At 34.2% G+C, this 14,509-nt stretch overlaps 1 pseudogene; it reads left to right on the top strand.

Moving 5' to 3' along the window:
• The first annotated feature begins 235 nt into the window (after window positions 1–235).
• Window positions 236–14,509, top strand: part of LOC123241455 — a 46,461-nt pseudogene continuing 32,187 nt past the window's right edge.

Raw genomic sequence — 14,509 nt, 5'->3', positions numbered from 1 at the left:
CTTGGTTTGGTGCTAAACCTTTAAGCAGAAGTTATAGAATTATTCTAAAAGCTTTATTTATTGAACCTCAACTATTTGCTGAGAATAGGCAGAACACAGAATTAGATTGGGTTCAATACTAATCTAAAATATCTGAGCCTGGATTTCAACTCAAGTCTTCCGAATCTAATCCTAACCTAAATTTGACTTGAAATCATAAGTATCTGAAGAAATTGCTTCCAATTATTCTTTAGCCATGAAAATAAGCAACCAGTCCGTTTGTCCAGGGCCTCTGCAGAATCGCTCTACACCTGAGGATACGTTTCCTTTTGCTTTGGTAATTGATTTTCATGAAACCGTTTGTGGGCAAATTATTTGGTGTATTTACTGCACATGTTTTGCTTTTATTTCATTATGACAGTGACTGGTAAAAAAGGTTTATGGGTGATTAAAATGGGGATATCCATGCTAAATGACAATGGGATCTATTAAGTTTTTCTGTACAAAGTAAGACTGCATCAAGCCTAACAGATCCTTTTTTTCAGTAATATTTTATTTTTCCCCAATTACATGTAGAAGTCATTTTTAACATTCATTTTCTCTGATTTTGAGTTTCAAATTCTTTACCTCCCTCCTTCTCTGAGACAGCAAGCTTTTTGATATACATTATATATGTGCTATCACATAATATATACTTCCATATTTATCATGATGTGGAAGAAGGTGGCCTAATGGATTCTAAAAACAATTTTCAAGGCAGCATTCTGTGTTTGGTGCTTACACACACACACACAAATACTTCAAACAAGTCAGAAATCATTAGCAGGTCTGAGGAATCTTATTGATAACAAGAAAAGAGACACATAACTTTGAATTGTGACTCTCTACTTGAGTAGACCGTGGCTGGCGCTGCTCTTAACTACCTGAGAACTCTTGTCATCCTTGGAGCAAATATCTGAGACATGACCAAGTCTTCTGAGATTCATCACATCTCCAAACATCTATTTCTCTTAATTTATATGTGAAAAAAATTTTCTATCATAATTATTCTAATTTGGAACACAGTACAAAAGACTTTGAAAGGAAGAATAAGAATAGGAAGAGATTTGGTTTCCTTGACATCATCCTCCTCTGTTGGGGCTTTGAACTGACATTAAAAGAACTAACTTGGTTGTTTCTATTTCTCACACCCAGTTTTCAGGGACAAAAGCGATATTCCACATATTTTTCCTCAATAAAATTCCAAAGAATATGTAAAAAATAAATAGCTGGTTATCTAAACTGGATCAAAACACAGAATTTGCTTTCTAGTCCTGGGCCCCAGAGATGGTTCAAATAATGAATGGAGAAGATATTAAAAAGACCATCTATTCTTTTAAATGAGGAGTAAAAGTAAAAATTCTGCCCATTTGCAAGCAATCTCTTAATTGCAGATTTTAATGCTACCTAATTCATATTTTTTTCCTCAGCACATAAGGCAGCAGAAATGACTCATTCATGTACTGACCTACCCCTAGGGCTTTCATTTAAAATGGTTACCTTTTCCAGTGAGGTCTGGGACCTACGCTAATTCTGGCAGTGTCTATTGCATTTGTTCTTCACTGAACCAAACAAATGTAAAGATATGCCCATTGAAGGAAAGGGCAACAAATATGGCAATTAAGTTATTTTTTTTATCTGCTGGCGATTGTGCATGTCTCCTTTTAAGAGAAAGTATATGTTGATTTTAGGAAGACAGAGTATGAGGAATTATAAAGTACTATTTTATCTGCTATAAAGTGAACCTATTTCTTTTAGAGTAGTCAGATCAGATACCAGTCTGAGTTTTGGATTCTCCCCAACTTTCTTGCAGGGGAGGGGGATGGGAGAATCTGTGTTTCTCATTCTCTGAAAACACATACTAAAAACTGATTTTTCTTACCTCTGACAAAGACAGTCCAAAAGACAAAAGTCATTTTGTTCAAATGCTTCAAAAAGATAATAATTTAAGGACCAATTTTTTTTATTTCTCTTTCCAAAAAATATACAGCAAGCACAATTAAAGTTTAAACAAAATTAATTACTTCTCTGATGAATGAAGTGACACAAGTTTAGTGCTTTTGAAAAAACTGATGAGAGTTGATAGGATCACAAGTTGACAACTATCTGGAAGATAATTTTCAAAGAACTAGACTCTTTCTTTCCTGACTTTTTTCTTTTTCTTCAAAGCTCAGTTTATTATTCAGAGAAGACTCAGTCCAATAAAACTTGTAACAGATGAGTGATTTCTCTGTTCAACTTCAATTTTCTTAGTCTGGATATTTACTTGCTTTTGTACCATAATAGGTAACAGTACTAAGGTGGGCTACTTATTAATTTTCATTCAACTTTATGTACACACATTAATAGTTTTATTTCCCCATATAAAATATTTAGGTTTATTACATGTGTATTTATATGTTGAACAGGTTGTCATATTTTGATGGCAAATTTAATAGATAAATTTTACACTAACAGGCATTTATATAATATCAGATTAGTTATTGCCAAATGATGAATTTTGCATTCATTAAGAGTAAATTGTCTTACCAGTGGAAATACGCATCAGTCATTGGGGGGAATCTGGGGGAGAGGGGAAAGTAAGAGCATGAATTTTGTAACCAGGTTAACTTTTCTAAAAAATAAATATTAATAAATGTTTAAAAAAAGAGTAAATTGTCTTTGAAACTATACTTAGAGTTACAAAACTGTAGCTACTTTTGATGCAGCAATATCACTAATAGATTTATTTCCTAAAATGTTCAAGGAAAAGGGAAAGAAATTGTATGTTCTATAATATTTTATACGAGCTCTTTTTGTGGTGCCAAAGAATTTGAAATTCCCCATCATCTGGGCAATGGGTAATAAGTTATGGAATGGAATTGTAATGGAATACTATTGTGCCATTAAAAATGACAAACAAAATGATCACAAAACACCTGGAAAGAATGATATGAAGTGATGCAAAGTGAATTGAGCAGAACCAGGAGAATGTTATACACAGAAACAACAATAATGTATCAAGTGTGAATAATTTATTGTGTTAACTATGTTTAGCAGCCTTCGTTTTACCGAAGAAATAAGATAAAATATTTAGTAGTGACTTACATTTTCTCTAAAAATACACAGAAGTAAAATATGAAAATAAAATGATTCATTTATTTATTGAGTTTTTGGTTCTTACAATGAGGGCATCAGCACATGGGCATTTCATGGGTAAAGGTAAAGAAAGTATTTCTGAAGGTGGGAAATTGGACATGAACATTTTCTGTTTTATAACATAGTCCAAGCTAAGCAAAATAAAAAATTTAAGGAATATTTCTGTATTAGAAACCCACCTCCCAACTCCAGTAGTAGATTGTGTGTCTCTTGAAGACAAGGACAATTTAATTTTTGTTATTATATACCCAGTGTGCAGGACAGTGCCTAGAACATAATAGGTACTTAATGGATACTTAATAAATGAATGAGCAAATGAAAAAGGCATTGCTTTAAAAAATAACTATATATCATAATTCTGAACTGCTAAAAATATTAGAGTTAGGCATTTAGTGAATAAAACTTTACTGAAAACATGGTACATGACTTAATTACATCATATTCTTTCTAGGTTCTTAAATCAGACTACAATATTTTCTGAAGGAAATTAGTTTTTTTACTACTTTTAGAGAATACAGCATTTTACCTTTACTCTTAAACATGAAATTATTTTTAATATATTGTCTTCAATGATATTACATCAAATATATATGCATATATATTTAAAACCTAAAACCTATATAACTAGTATAAGGAGTATTATTCATCATGAATTTTCCCAATGCATTTTGAAACAGCAGGATTTTTTCCCATTTCCCCAAGAACTGCATGTACGGACTCAGGTACAAATTATACAGGATTCATTAGTGTTCATGCCAATCAACCCGCTTCACAAACAAATACTTAATTTCCTGGAGTAGGAAATGCCTCCATGTTGTTCTGGTAATTAAGTCAGAGTGTATAAGAATGTCTGAACTGAAAGGCACTGAACAGTGTTAGTCAGCTGGGTTTTACTCAATTGGCATCAGCTGATAAACTAGGCAATCACAGAGAAGCATAAATCCAGGCCCTGAAATGCTCATAAGCAAACAGATTACAGCTTCAAGGATGATGTGCAGCTATTTATTGTTTTGTCTTTACACAATGTAAAAAGAGGCACTTCCATTATGGTTTATTACTATTGAATATTTATATTGGCTTTTAGTTTTGCTTTCCCATGTAAGCTGTCCACAATTGTTTGTTTTCCTGTGAAAATTAAATCTATTTACAGAGCAAGACAACATACTTCAGTTCAGATGGTAAAGTGAACAAAATGCTGGCCATGGAGTCGGAAAGAAAGACCTAATTTTAAAAAGACCTCATGCTGACTGTGCGCCCAGAGTCAATAAACTTAACCTTTCTACCTCAATTTCCTCTGTTGTAAAATGGTAATTAATAACAACTACCTCCAAAGATGAATATGAGGATAAAATGAGAAAACTGTCAAGTGCTTTACAGACATTAAAATGCTATATAAATGCTTGCTACCCCATTCTATTTGCACTGAAAGATGTGATATGGTAATCGACATCTTATCCTATGACCTTCAGATAGACTGATATTCTTGGGAATTGATCATCCTTGGAAATCCCTCAAGCCTATTGGATTATCTAGATTCTAGGCTGTTCTAAAGCAGAAGGAACTTTTAAGTAGAGCTATAAAAGGATATTTTTGTTTTGTTTTTGCAAAGTGGAGAAATGTTTTATTAGCCCACTAACAACAGCCTACACAATATTTATCAGCATGGTTCATGTTTCCAAATATCTTAGTGATGTAGTATCTGAGGAGAGGGTAAAGGGAACATGCATATTCCAGACTGTAAAATAATCTTTAATTTATACTTTTTAGAAAATCTTTATGGACTAAAACTTGGCTTTCTTTTAGACTCAATCAGTCTTTCAAATGTTATCTGTGAATATATTTTATTTCCACAATGGAAATAATTTGTCAAATGCCCATATTTTGTAGAAATTTTTCCATAGGAGCCATTTTTTGTGTCTTTGTCAATGGAACAATGAAAAAGAGCTATTTTGGCATGGGGTCAGATGGGAGGAAGGAAAGGATGCCTGAAAAGATGAAAGTTGAAATAGGTTCTGGTTTCAAAGTTTTGTTCTCATTAACCAGAAAGTATTAGCACAACCCAATACTATAAGATCAAATTTCCCCCAAGGGAACCATAATTCTTTAGGATTTCCATTGAATATGCTTATTAATGATATCCTACTTGAATTTCTCACTCATGACACATACTGCTTATTAGTTGTTTTTTTTTCCTGGAAACTGTTTTAAATCTAGCAAAATGTTTAACTGCAATAACTTACAATGTTCACCATTCCCAAAAAGTGAGTAGTCTCTTCTAATAATCATGAGCTGTTTGTTTCTGAGCTTCTGCATGTCCTTTTACTTCCTATTTTATACATCTCTTATTTTTCATTGATTTCCATTAGAGTAAGAGGAGCAGTGATCCAGAAACAACTCATGAATTGCATTATCTAATTTAATTAAGGTGAACTGAAAGTTTCTCTCCAGATTCAGCAGTCGGTAAAAAGCCTAAAATGAAAGCTTAAGCTGGTTTTGCAATGGACATATGCTTATGCCAGTTACTAGAATGATTCCCCTCTTAGCCATTTTCTTCCCATTGGTTTAAGAATAGTGTCCTGATTATTGTTTCACCGAAGCTGGATTTGTCCAATATATCTGTTTCTCAATGATGCTGCAAGTTTGTTCCATCCTCCTGTACCATTTTTCATAATGATTGATTTAGGGTGTTTATAAAATGATACTAGTGGGCTATAGGGACTAGGAAAAAGACTTGGAGAGACAAGGTTGGAAAGAAGGATGCACAAGTAACAAGCAATTCCTTGACTGCCTGGTTACTCTTTCTTTGGCTTACAGCTGTGTGTGGCCTAACAGAAACTAAGTGTGGACCATACTATCTGCCTGATTCCTCTACTTCTGGCAGAGCCATATGTCTCTCGTCACAGGGCAAAGCTGGATCGGTGGTTCAGAAGGACACAGAAGTACTACAGGAAGGTAGCATGTCCATAAGTAGGAAGAGAGTCAGGAGTGAAGAAATCCATAGGAACCAAAGGGTTAGGAGAAGGCAGAGAATCACAAATGCAGAAATTGTAGTCCAATTGGTTGCAGACCAGAGACCATTTGGAAAAATCTGGGTAGGAGAATGATGAACGTCTAGGGAAGTACTCCAATCCAAGACAGGGCACCTCAAGCCGTAAGATCTTGAGGATGAAACAACTTCCTGCTTCATTGAGGTGAAGATTCTGGCAAGATTGTGGAACCAGTCTTGAAATGTGTCCAAATAAGAATTCAGCAATTTATCACACCTTAGTGGTTTCATACAAAAGCAAGGTGGGAGCATTCCTCAGTGGTCAAGAAGCATTGTTTTGCAAAATTCTCTTCGAAATATCAGGTACAACCCTTTCCAAATAAAGATGATATGAGGGTGGGATCTGTTCTCAGACCAAGACATTATTACCTGCAACTCTTTGTGTGAGATTGCCATCAAAATAGTTGATTTCTATCAAATAGACATGACTTCTAAATAGTTACTAATGAAACATGTATCACCAAGTTATATACATATATGTATGATTACTTGCATCTTCTTCAAGCTAAAACATGCACATATTTTATCTTTTACATAAATTTCTGTACTATTTTTAGAAGGGCTTTAATCATTATGACTTTAAGTATTTCTTCTGATAGTAAGCTTTTCCTTGGAAAGAAGCATATGAAGAGTAAGAATATAGCATTTCTACAATTTCATATTAAACAAGAATAGGAAAGTGTCTTTGTATCTGGTTTTAAACTAGTTAAAATCTTGATCAATTAACAGCTAATTAGAGCAGGTTCTTTGATTTAAATTCAATAGACATTTATGAAGCACCTCATTATATAAATAATATTGGTAAAGCGCTTAGTACAACAGCTAGAACACAGGAGGTGTTATTGTTATTTTGTTCAGATGTTTTAGTGGTGTCTGACTTTTCATGACCCCATTTGAGGGTTTCTTGGCAAAGATACTTGAGGCATTTGCCATTTCTTTTCCAGGTTATTTTATAAGTGAGGAAATTGAGGCTAGCACAATTATGTGACTTGCCCAAGGACACACAAATAGTGTCAGAGACCAGATAAATCTTCCTGACTTTAGGCTAAGCACTCTGTTCACTGTAGCATCTATATAAGTGCTTATTCCTTTCCCTCACCTATTGGATGTGGCTCACTGTACTAGAAACTGAGAAAACAGAGATAAAAATGAAACAGGCTAAGCCTTTAAGGAGATTACATCCTAATAGGAAGGATATGACATGGACGCAGATGGAAGAGGACCCAGACCTGTGATTATATTGGTATACGGATCTCCTAGATAAGAAAAACCCCTTTATCAATGCAGGTCAGCACCTTATTTGCAATTATTATCTGAGAGTTGTTTATAGAGGACCAAGATATTATGAGACAGAGGAATACATAATCAGTACTTTTTCATGGGCAAGACTTGAATTCAGATCTTCTTGTTGCTAGTACCATTTCTCTATCTACTATACCATGTTTTCTGTCCTACACATAGGATGTGGGCAAACAAGTAATTCTCAACAATAGGAATCAAGAGATATCACTGCCACTGAGAGGGTCAAGGAAGACAGCTTAAGGGAGCGTGATCTCTGATTGCACCATGAAGGAAGATAGGAATTCTGAGGGCTGAAGGTGAGGAGTGTTTTTCAGACATAGGGGATATCTTCTGTGAGAAGACACAGAGAGAGGAGAAAGCACACTGTGTATTCGGAACAGAGTAATTCTGTTTGTATACAATATGAAGTGTGTCAAGGAAGATAATAAGTGTCTGGCAATTTAGGTTGGAACCAAATTGAGGAGGGCTTTAAATGCTAGACTGACAAATTTGTATTTTATCCTGTCCAACACAATTCAATTCAATAGGATAGTTCCGGACAGTTTTTATTAAATACCTACTATGTACAGATACTATGCTAGATGTCAGGATACGAAGATGATTCATAGATGCCAGAAGCAATCACTGAAGGGTTTTGATCAGGAATGACCTTGTCAGATACTTAAATGGGATCAAAGTGTCTGGCTTATTTCCTATATTTTTACAAGTTAGTTTCATGTGGAGGGGGAAAATATTATAAGAACAGTCACTTTAAGAATATGGATAAGTTCAGAATTATCCTACTCCTTTTCCCCCATGTCTGGCAAAAACAACTACAAACTCATGTCTTACACTGTCTTCAACAACATTTTTTGAGTATGAAAAATATCACTGTTTAGATTGAGATTTTATTTTTCTTTTTTCTTTTTATTTTATTTTCTTATTTTTTATTTTCTTCTTTATTTTATCTTATTCTTCATTTTATTTTATTCTTAATTTATTTAAAATATTTTTCCATAGTTACCTGATTGATGATTTGTCCCACCCCTCTTCCGTCCCCTACTCCCAGAGCTGACAAGTAATTCCACTGGGTTATACATGCATCATTGTTTAGATCGACATTTTAACTGAGGCGCTGGACTGAGCTTATTTTCCCTTAAATTCCCCTCAGAGATTACTTTGAAACCAGTGGGAAAATGATATGTAGATCATCTCTGCAGGGCACAAAGCCTAATTGAGAAATGGGCTTCCTGATGGAATAGTTGTTATTAAACATTATTCTTTAATTGTTTGGAATTGTCCTATTCAATTGAATGATGCCTACTTGAAACTTATCAGTATGTATTTATACAAACAGTAAACTACTAAACAAGCTTAACATGAATACCTTTTTCAGTTTTGGAATGGCAGTTAGTATATTGCTAATAAACATGGATATTGTCAATATATCAGTATCATATTTACCATATGTTTATTGCATATTAACCAGATGGGTTTTCCCATATTAAATTTCATTCTAGCTTCGTTGAATATATCAAATTATTTTTTAGGCTTTTGGGTTTTATGTAATACTTCTTTTCCCCATTCTTTTCCCCAAGCATTCCTAACCCAATTTATATTTCAAGAGAAATGTAATCCATATGTTTCTGTTTCATTTGCACTTAAATCATTCAAATTTTATTTAGGAAGGATCAATTCAACCACACAAAAATATTATGCATTTTGTTTTCTAGTATATATGACTAAATCACTAGGATTGAAAGGCACCCCTCACCCCAAAATTACAGAAGGATGAGAAAAATTATGTTAGCTATGACTAAAATATACAGATTCGCTTTACAAATGACAATTGAAACAACAGAGACAGATTATCAATATGAAACTCATTCACAAGAAGGAATCTAATACGAATCCTGGAAACTATAGATTAGTGTCTCATTTCCATTCGAGGGAAAGAAATAGAATTTATAATTTAAAAAAAATAAAGATCACTGACCACTTAAAGAAAATTGTTGGGAGAAAGACACATTAACTTGATCATTTTTAAACATTTCACACACACACACACACACACACACACACATACACACTCTTGAGCTTGATTCTCCCTAAACTTTCCATACTGTCTTCTTTATCTTTTGAATAATATTGTTCTACTCGTTTATCTTTGTTATTAGGAGTAATAATAATAATAGTTCATATTTATAGAATCCTTTAAATTTTAAGAATCATGTTAACCACAATAACATTTTATAGTTAGTAGAATGACCACATAAATTATTTCCATTTTATAAATGATGCAACTTTGGCAGAGTAAGGTTAAATAATTCACTCACAGTCGCATTGCTAATGAGTTGAAGTGTGAGCTCCAATCTACTGATATCAAGTCATGTACTCCTCTAGCTCTACCTCACGTGCTAGAACATCCTATCAGGAGGCTCAGGGTCTTTTTCAGGCTTTGAAATTTACTAGATGCATGACCTTGAGCAAATCATTTAATCTTTGTGAATTTTTTCTTTTTCTTTTTAATCCAGACTTACAATTTCATCAAGGAATTTGTAGCATTTATGTCACCCCTTAAAGTTTGAAGAACATTGTATATATTATCTCATTTGGTCCTTACAACAACAATGGGAGATCAGTGCTAAGGAACTCTTCAGCGGATACAGATCAGTGATTTACTCATTTTCATTAATGAAGTTAATAATTCTTAAATTGACTGCTACAAAAGTATAAGAATTAAATAATAAAAGAAATTATTTGTAACTATGACACTTCAATAGTCCAGTATCTCACTAATACGAGTATATCTTCCAACAGTACAGATTAGGTGGTACAATACTTGGAGTCATCAAGGCCTGACTTAAAAATTCTGCCTTAGAGACAGTAGCTGTGTGACCCTAGGCAAGTCAGTTCACCCTACTCAGATTCAGTTGCCTCACCTGTAAAAATAGGGATAATAATGGCACCTACCTCATAGGATTGCTGTGAAGACCAAATGAGATAATAAAATCATATAAAGCACTCTGCAAAATTTAAGACACTGTATAAATGTTAGCTATTATTTAGTCATTGAATAAATCCCTTCTAAGATAACCAGGTGGCAAAGTATATAGAGTGCTGGGAGGAAGGAAGGAAGACTTATCTTTCTGAGTTCAAATCTGGCTTCAGACACAAAATGTGTGACCCTGGGCAAGTCACTTAAATTCTGTTTTCCATACTTCATTGGAGAAAGAAATGGCAAATGGGTTCAGTATCTTTGCCAAGAAAACCTCATATGGGGTAGTAAACGAGACTACCCTATTACCTCATCTGGGATAATGGACAAGACTGAAAATGACAGAGTAAAATCCCTTCTTATCCTGAGAAAACCTACCTTTTTTAAGTGCTTGGCAGATGATCTTCAAAAAAACTTGGAGAATGGAGGACAGCATCTAGGACTTTTTTTGGTTTGGTTGTTGTTTATTTGTTCTTTCAGCATCATTGGTGGAGGACCAGTGCAAAGCTAGAGCTTTCCTTTCACTATATAATTTGTCCACCTCCTTTCCCAGCTGTATATCTTCTTGATGAAGCCTTTTATGCCATTTCTTCTACACAGGTCATTATTGCTAATGTGCTGCAACTTGTACCCAATATGTGTCAAGTGGTTGCCCTTTGGATCATCCACAATTATAGGGGTTTTTTGGGCATATTGCTCTGTGTTCCATGCTACACACTTACGTAAAAATTGCTGTTAGCAAAAAAATACATGGAAGAGCACTAATACATTCTTCTAGGTTTGGCAAAAAGTCTTCATCATCTCACATCCATTATATGCAAGCTGCCACTGAGCAGTTTCTATACCTGATTACAGGAAAAGGAGAAATTTTACTGTTTAATAAGTTGAAATGTATGCTGGGAATATCTTTGTGATGGGTCTTAAGTACTAAACAGAGTTTAGATTTTAGCCTATAGGCAATGGGAACCTGTTGGATATGTTAAGCAGGGAATTTGATATAAGCAAATCTGTTCTTTGGGAATATAAAATGAGGGACTGAGTGGAAGGTAGCCTGGAGAGAGGTAAAGTTTGAGGCAAGATCAATTTAGAAGTAATTGTACAGGCGAGAAGGAATAATTGCACTGGAATGGTATAGTTATGTTATTGTAGAGAAAGAGATAAAGAGGGGAAATGCTATAGAGGTAGAATCAACAAAACTTTACAATCCCAGATACCTACTAGCTGTGTGACCCTGAGCAAGTCACTTAACCCTGTTGGCCTCAATTTCCTCATCTATAAAATGAGCTGAATGAGGAAAGAGCAAGCCATTCCAGTATCTTTATCAAAAAAATCCCATGGATAATATTGCCCTTGGGGTCATGAAGAGTCAGGTATGACTAAATGACAACAAGCACAACAAAGGGAAATAAAAGCATTTTACCCTGGTCATGGACAGAGTGGCCCTTTCCAAATTTGATGTTCCTTCATCACATGCTGCTTTTGGCTCTATATCTATGTTAATACAGATCTCTTGGTGCCACATTCCTTATCCTTCAAGAATAATGTTGCCCTAAGTAAATTTAAACTTGAGTTTTCCTTTTTATTAGCTTATAGTCTTAGTTATAATTTATATTATATATAACACACACATATATAACATATTATATAATATAAACTATAATTAGTATATAATGAGTATCTTCCCATAGTGTTTTTACTCAGTGTAGTTTCATGCTAATGTTACATTATTCCCATGTTACTTGTGTTCTCCCATGTATGTTATCTTCCATGAAATTTAATACTGAAGTGACCACACCAGATTTGCAAACTTAACATGACAAATTAAGAAATCCATGTTCTCCAACAAGTGGTAAAAGGGATTCCCTTATTTAGTGGATCCATTCTTTTGTCAAGTAATAAAACTTGTATACATAAGTAGTAGATTGTGAATTATAGACTATCAAGAGTGCTAATTGCTGATCATGAGTTATTTATTAGCTCTCTTCTCCCTTGACATGTTCCCATGCAATTGTATAGTACCTGGACTGTGGAGAGTCCCAGGGTACATTCTTAATTTAAATGATCCTAATTTGCATCAACTATAAAATCTATAAATACACCAGATGTGCCTTAGGATATTTAATTCTCTGTACTGGTGATTTAATTGTCTCTTGCTTCATTGTGTACCTATTTAGTTCCCAGTAATGAGTTTTTTTCTTTTAATTCCACAGGTAGAAAGTATAATTTTCGTGGTTAAGTTTTTCCTTATGAAAATTTGGTAGCCTTACATGGTGCTTAGGTGCAAGATCGACATGACTGAGTGAAAAATATTGGGCAATTCATAGTTTCATTTATATATAGTTTCTAGGCCTTACTGCTCCTCCTTAGAACTTTCTTTCCGAAATCTAGGCTTCCTATGGATTAGCCACTCCAATCCTCTACTTCCACACAAGCCAACATTCAGATAATATTACCCCTTTGTGGAATAATTTAATTCTTCACATGATCCAAGATTGAATCACTGTGGGCATTCCTTCCAACAGTGTTGATAAGCAGTTGTTTGGCCAAAATAATTCATTACCCAGAGGATAAGGTACTGGTTAGGAACTTCTCTGTATTTAGCAAGCCTAGATCTAAACCTTTTTTTGCTTACTTTATAAAAAGAACTTTTCCAGTTTAGTAGGATTTTATATAGCTTCTTCCCAACAATGAAGCATCAATGACAATGCTAGTGGAGGATTTCTTAAACTGTTCATTTTCCTTTTGAAGATCTCTGAGGATGGAAAGTTCACAACCAATTTCACTAAATAGGTGGTACAGTGGACAGAATGCCAGCCCCAAAGTCAGAAAGACATATTTCAAATCCAGCCTCAGGCACTTTAACTGTGTGGCCCTAAGCAAGACACTTAATCCAGTTTACCTCAGTTCCTCAATTGTAAAATGAGCTGAAGAAGGGAGTTGAAAACCACTCCAGTATTTTTGCCAAGAAAACCTGAAATGGGGTCACAAAGAGTCAGGCATGATTGAAAAATGACTGACAATGTCAGATTAAAATGAAAGCCTTCCAAACTGAATCACAACCCTTCACTACAAGGTAAGCCCCCCCTTTTTTCCCTTTTTGGTTTCCTAGAGACAAAAAAAAAACAAACTAATGGCTAATGTCCTTTTAAAATTACTTCTTTTTCCATAATAAAACTGGATCGCCAAGACTGAATATAAACAGTATTGGTTGGGTATACGAATCTGAAATAAGATCTAGGTTCAAAACTCATCTTTGCTATTTATTTGGGGCAAGTCACCTTTACCTGTCTTGCCTTCAGTTTCTTCATATATAAAATTAAAGAGTTGAACTAGAGGTCCTTTTCAGTAATAAATCTATAATACTATAATCCTATAAAATACTTTTTGAAAATAACTGATTAAATCATTGTTTTTTTTTCTGGCTAATTTGCCCCAACTGCTAGTGAAATGGATGGCATCTAATCTCCCTCCCAACTAAAAAAATTTTAATTTATGAATGTTTTATTATCAAGCCTATTTTCTGGATTTAATCATATTTGTTCATCTTTAAATCCTATAATTCTATTTTTCTTCATATCTCTTTCAAAATGCAGTCATCACATAGAAAACAATAAAGGACTCATGCTGACTCTAGAATAATTAATTCCTAATTTTTGTCATCCTCCTAATGCATCTAAATAGCATATTGCCTTTTTAAACAATAGGATTCCCATGATTCATGCTCACCTTATGGGTTGCTAACCAGTGGGATATGTTGGGATGGGCATTGGAGGGGATGTGTAGGTGCATGTGAAGGGGATGAGGTCAAAGAGGATGGATGGAAGAGCTGTAAGGTATGAAATAGACAAAGGATCTAGAGATAACTGGCTCATTTGAAAGAATTAATGACCTATTAAAAACACATGAGGATGTTTACAACATATAAAATGTTTCATGTTTTATCTCTAATATCCTAAATTGGTCAGATGAGGCAATATTAAGTATAATTATTACTATCTAGATTTAGCTAGAAACAATAACTCAATGGA

This window comes from Gracilinanus agilis, chromosome 3, assembly GCF_016433145.1.
Source record: "Gracilinanus agilis isolate LMUSP501 chromosome 3, AgileGrace, whole genome shotgun sequence".
In the NCBI taxonomy this organism is placed as follows: Eukaryota; Metazoa; Chordata; class Mammalia; order Didelphimorphia; family Didelphidae; genus Gracilinanus; species Gracilinanus agilis.
This window is presented reverse-complemented; position numbering and strand designations above follow the sequence as displayed.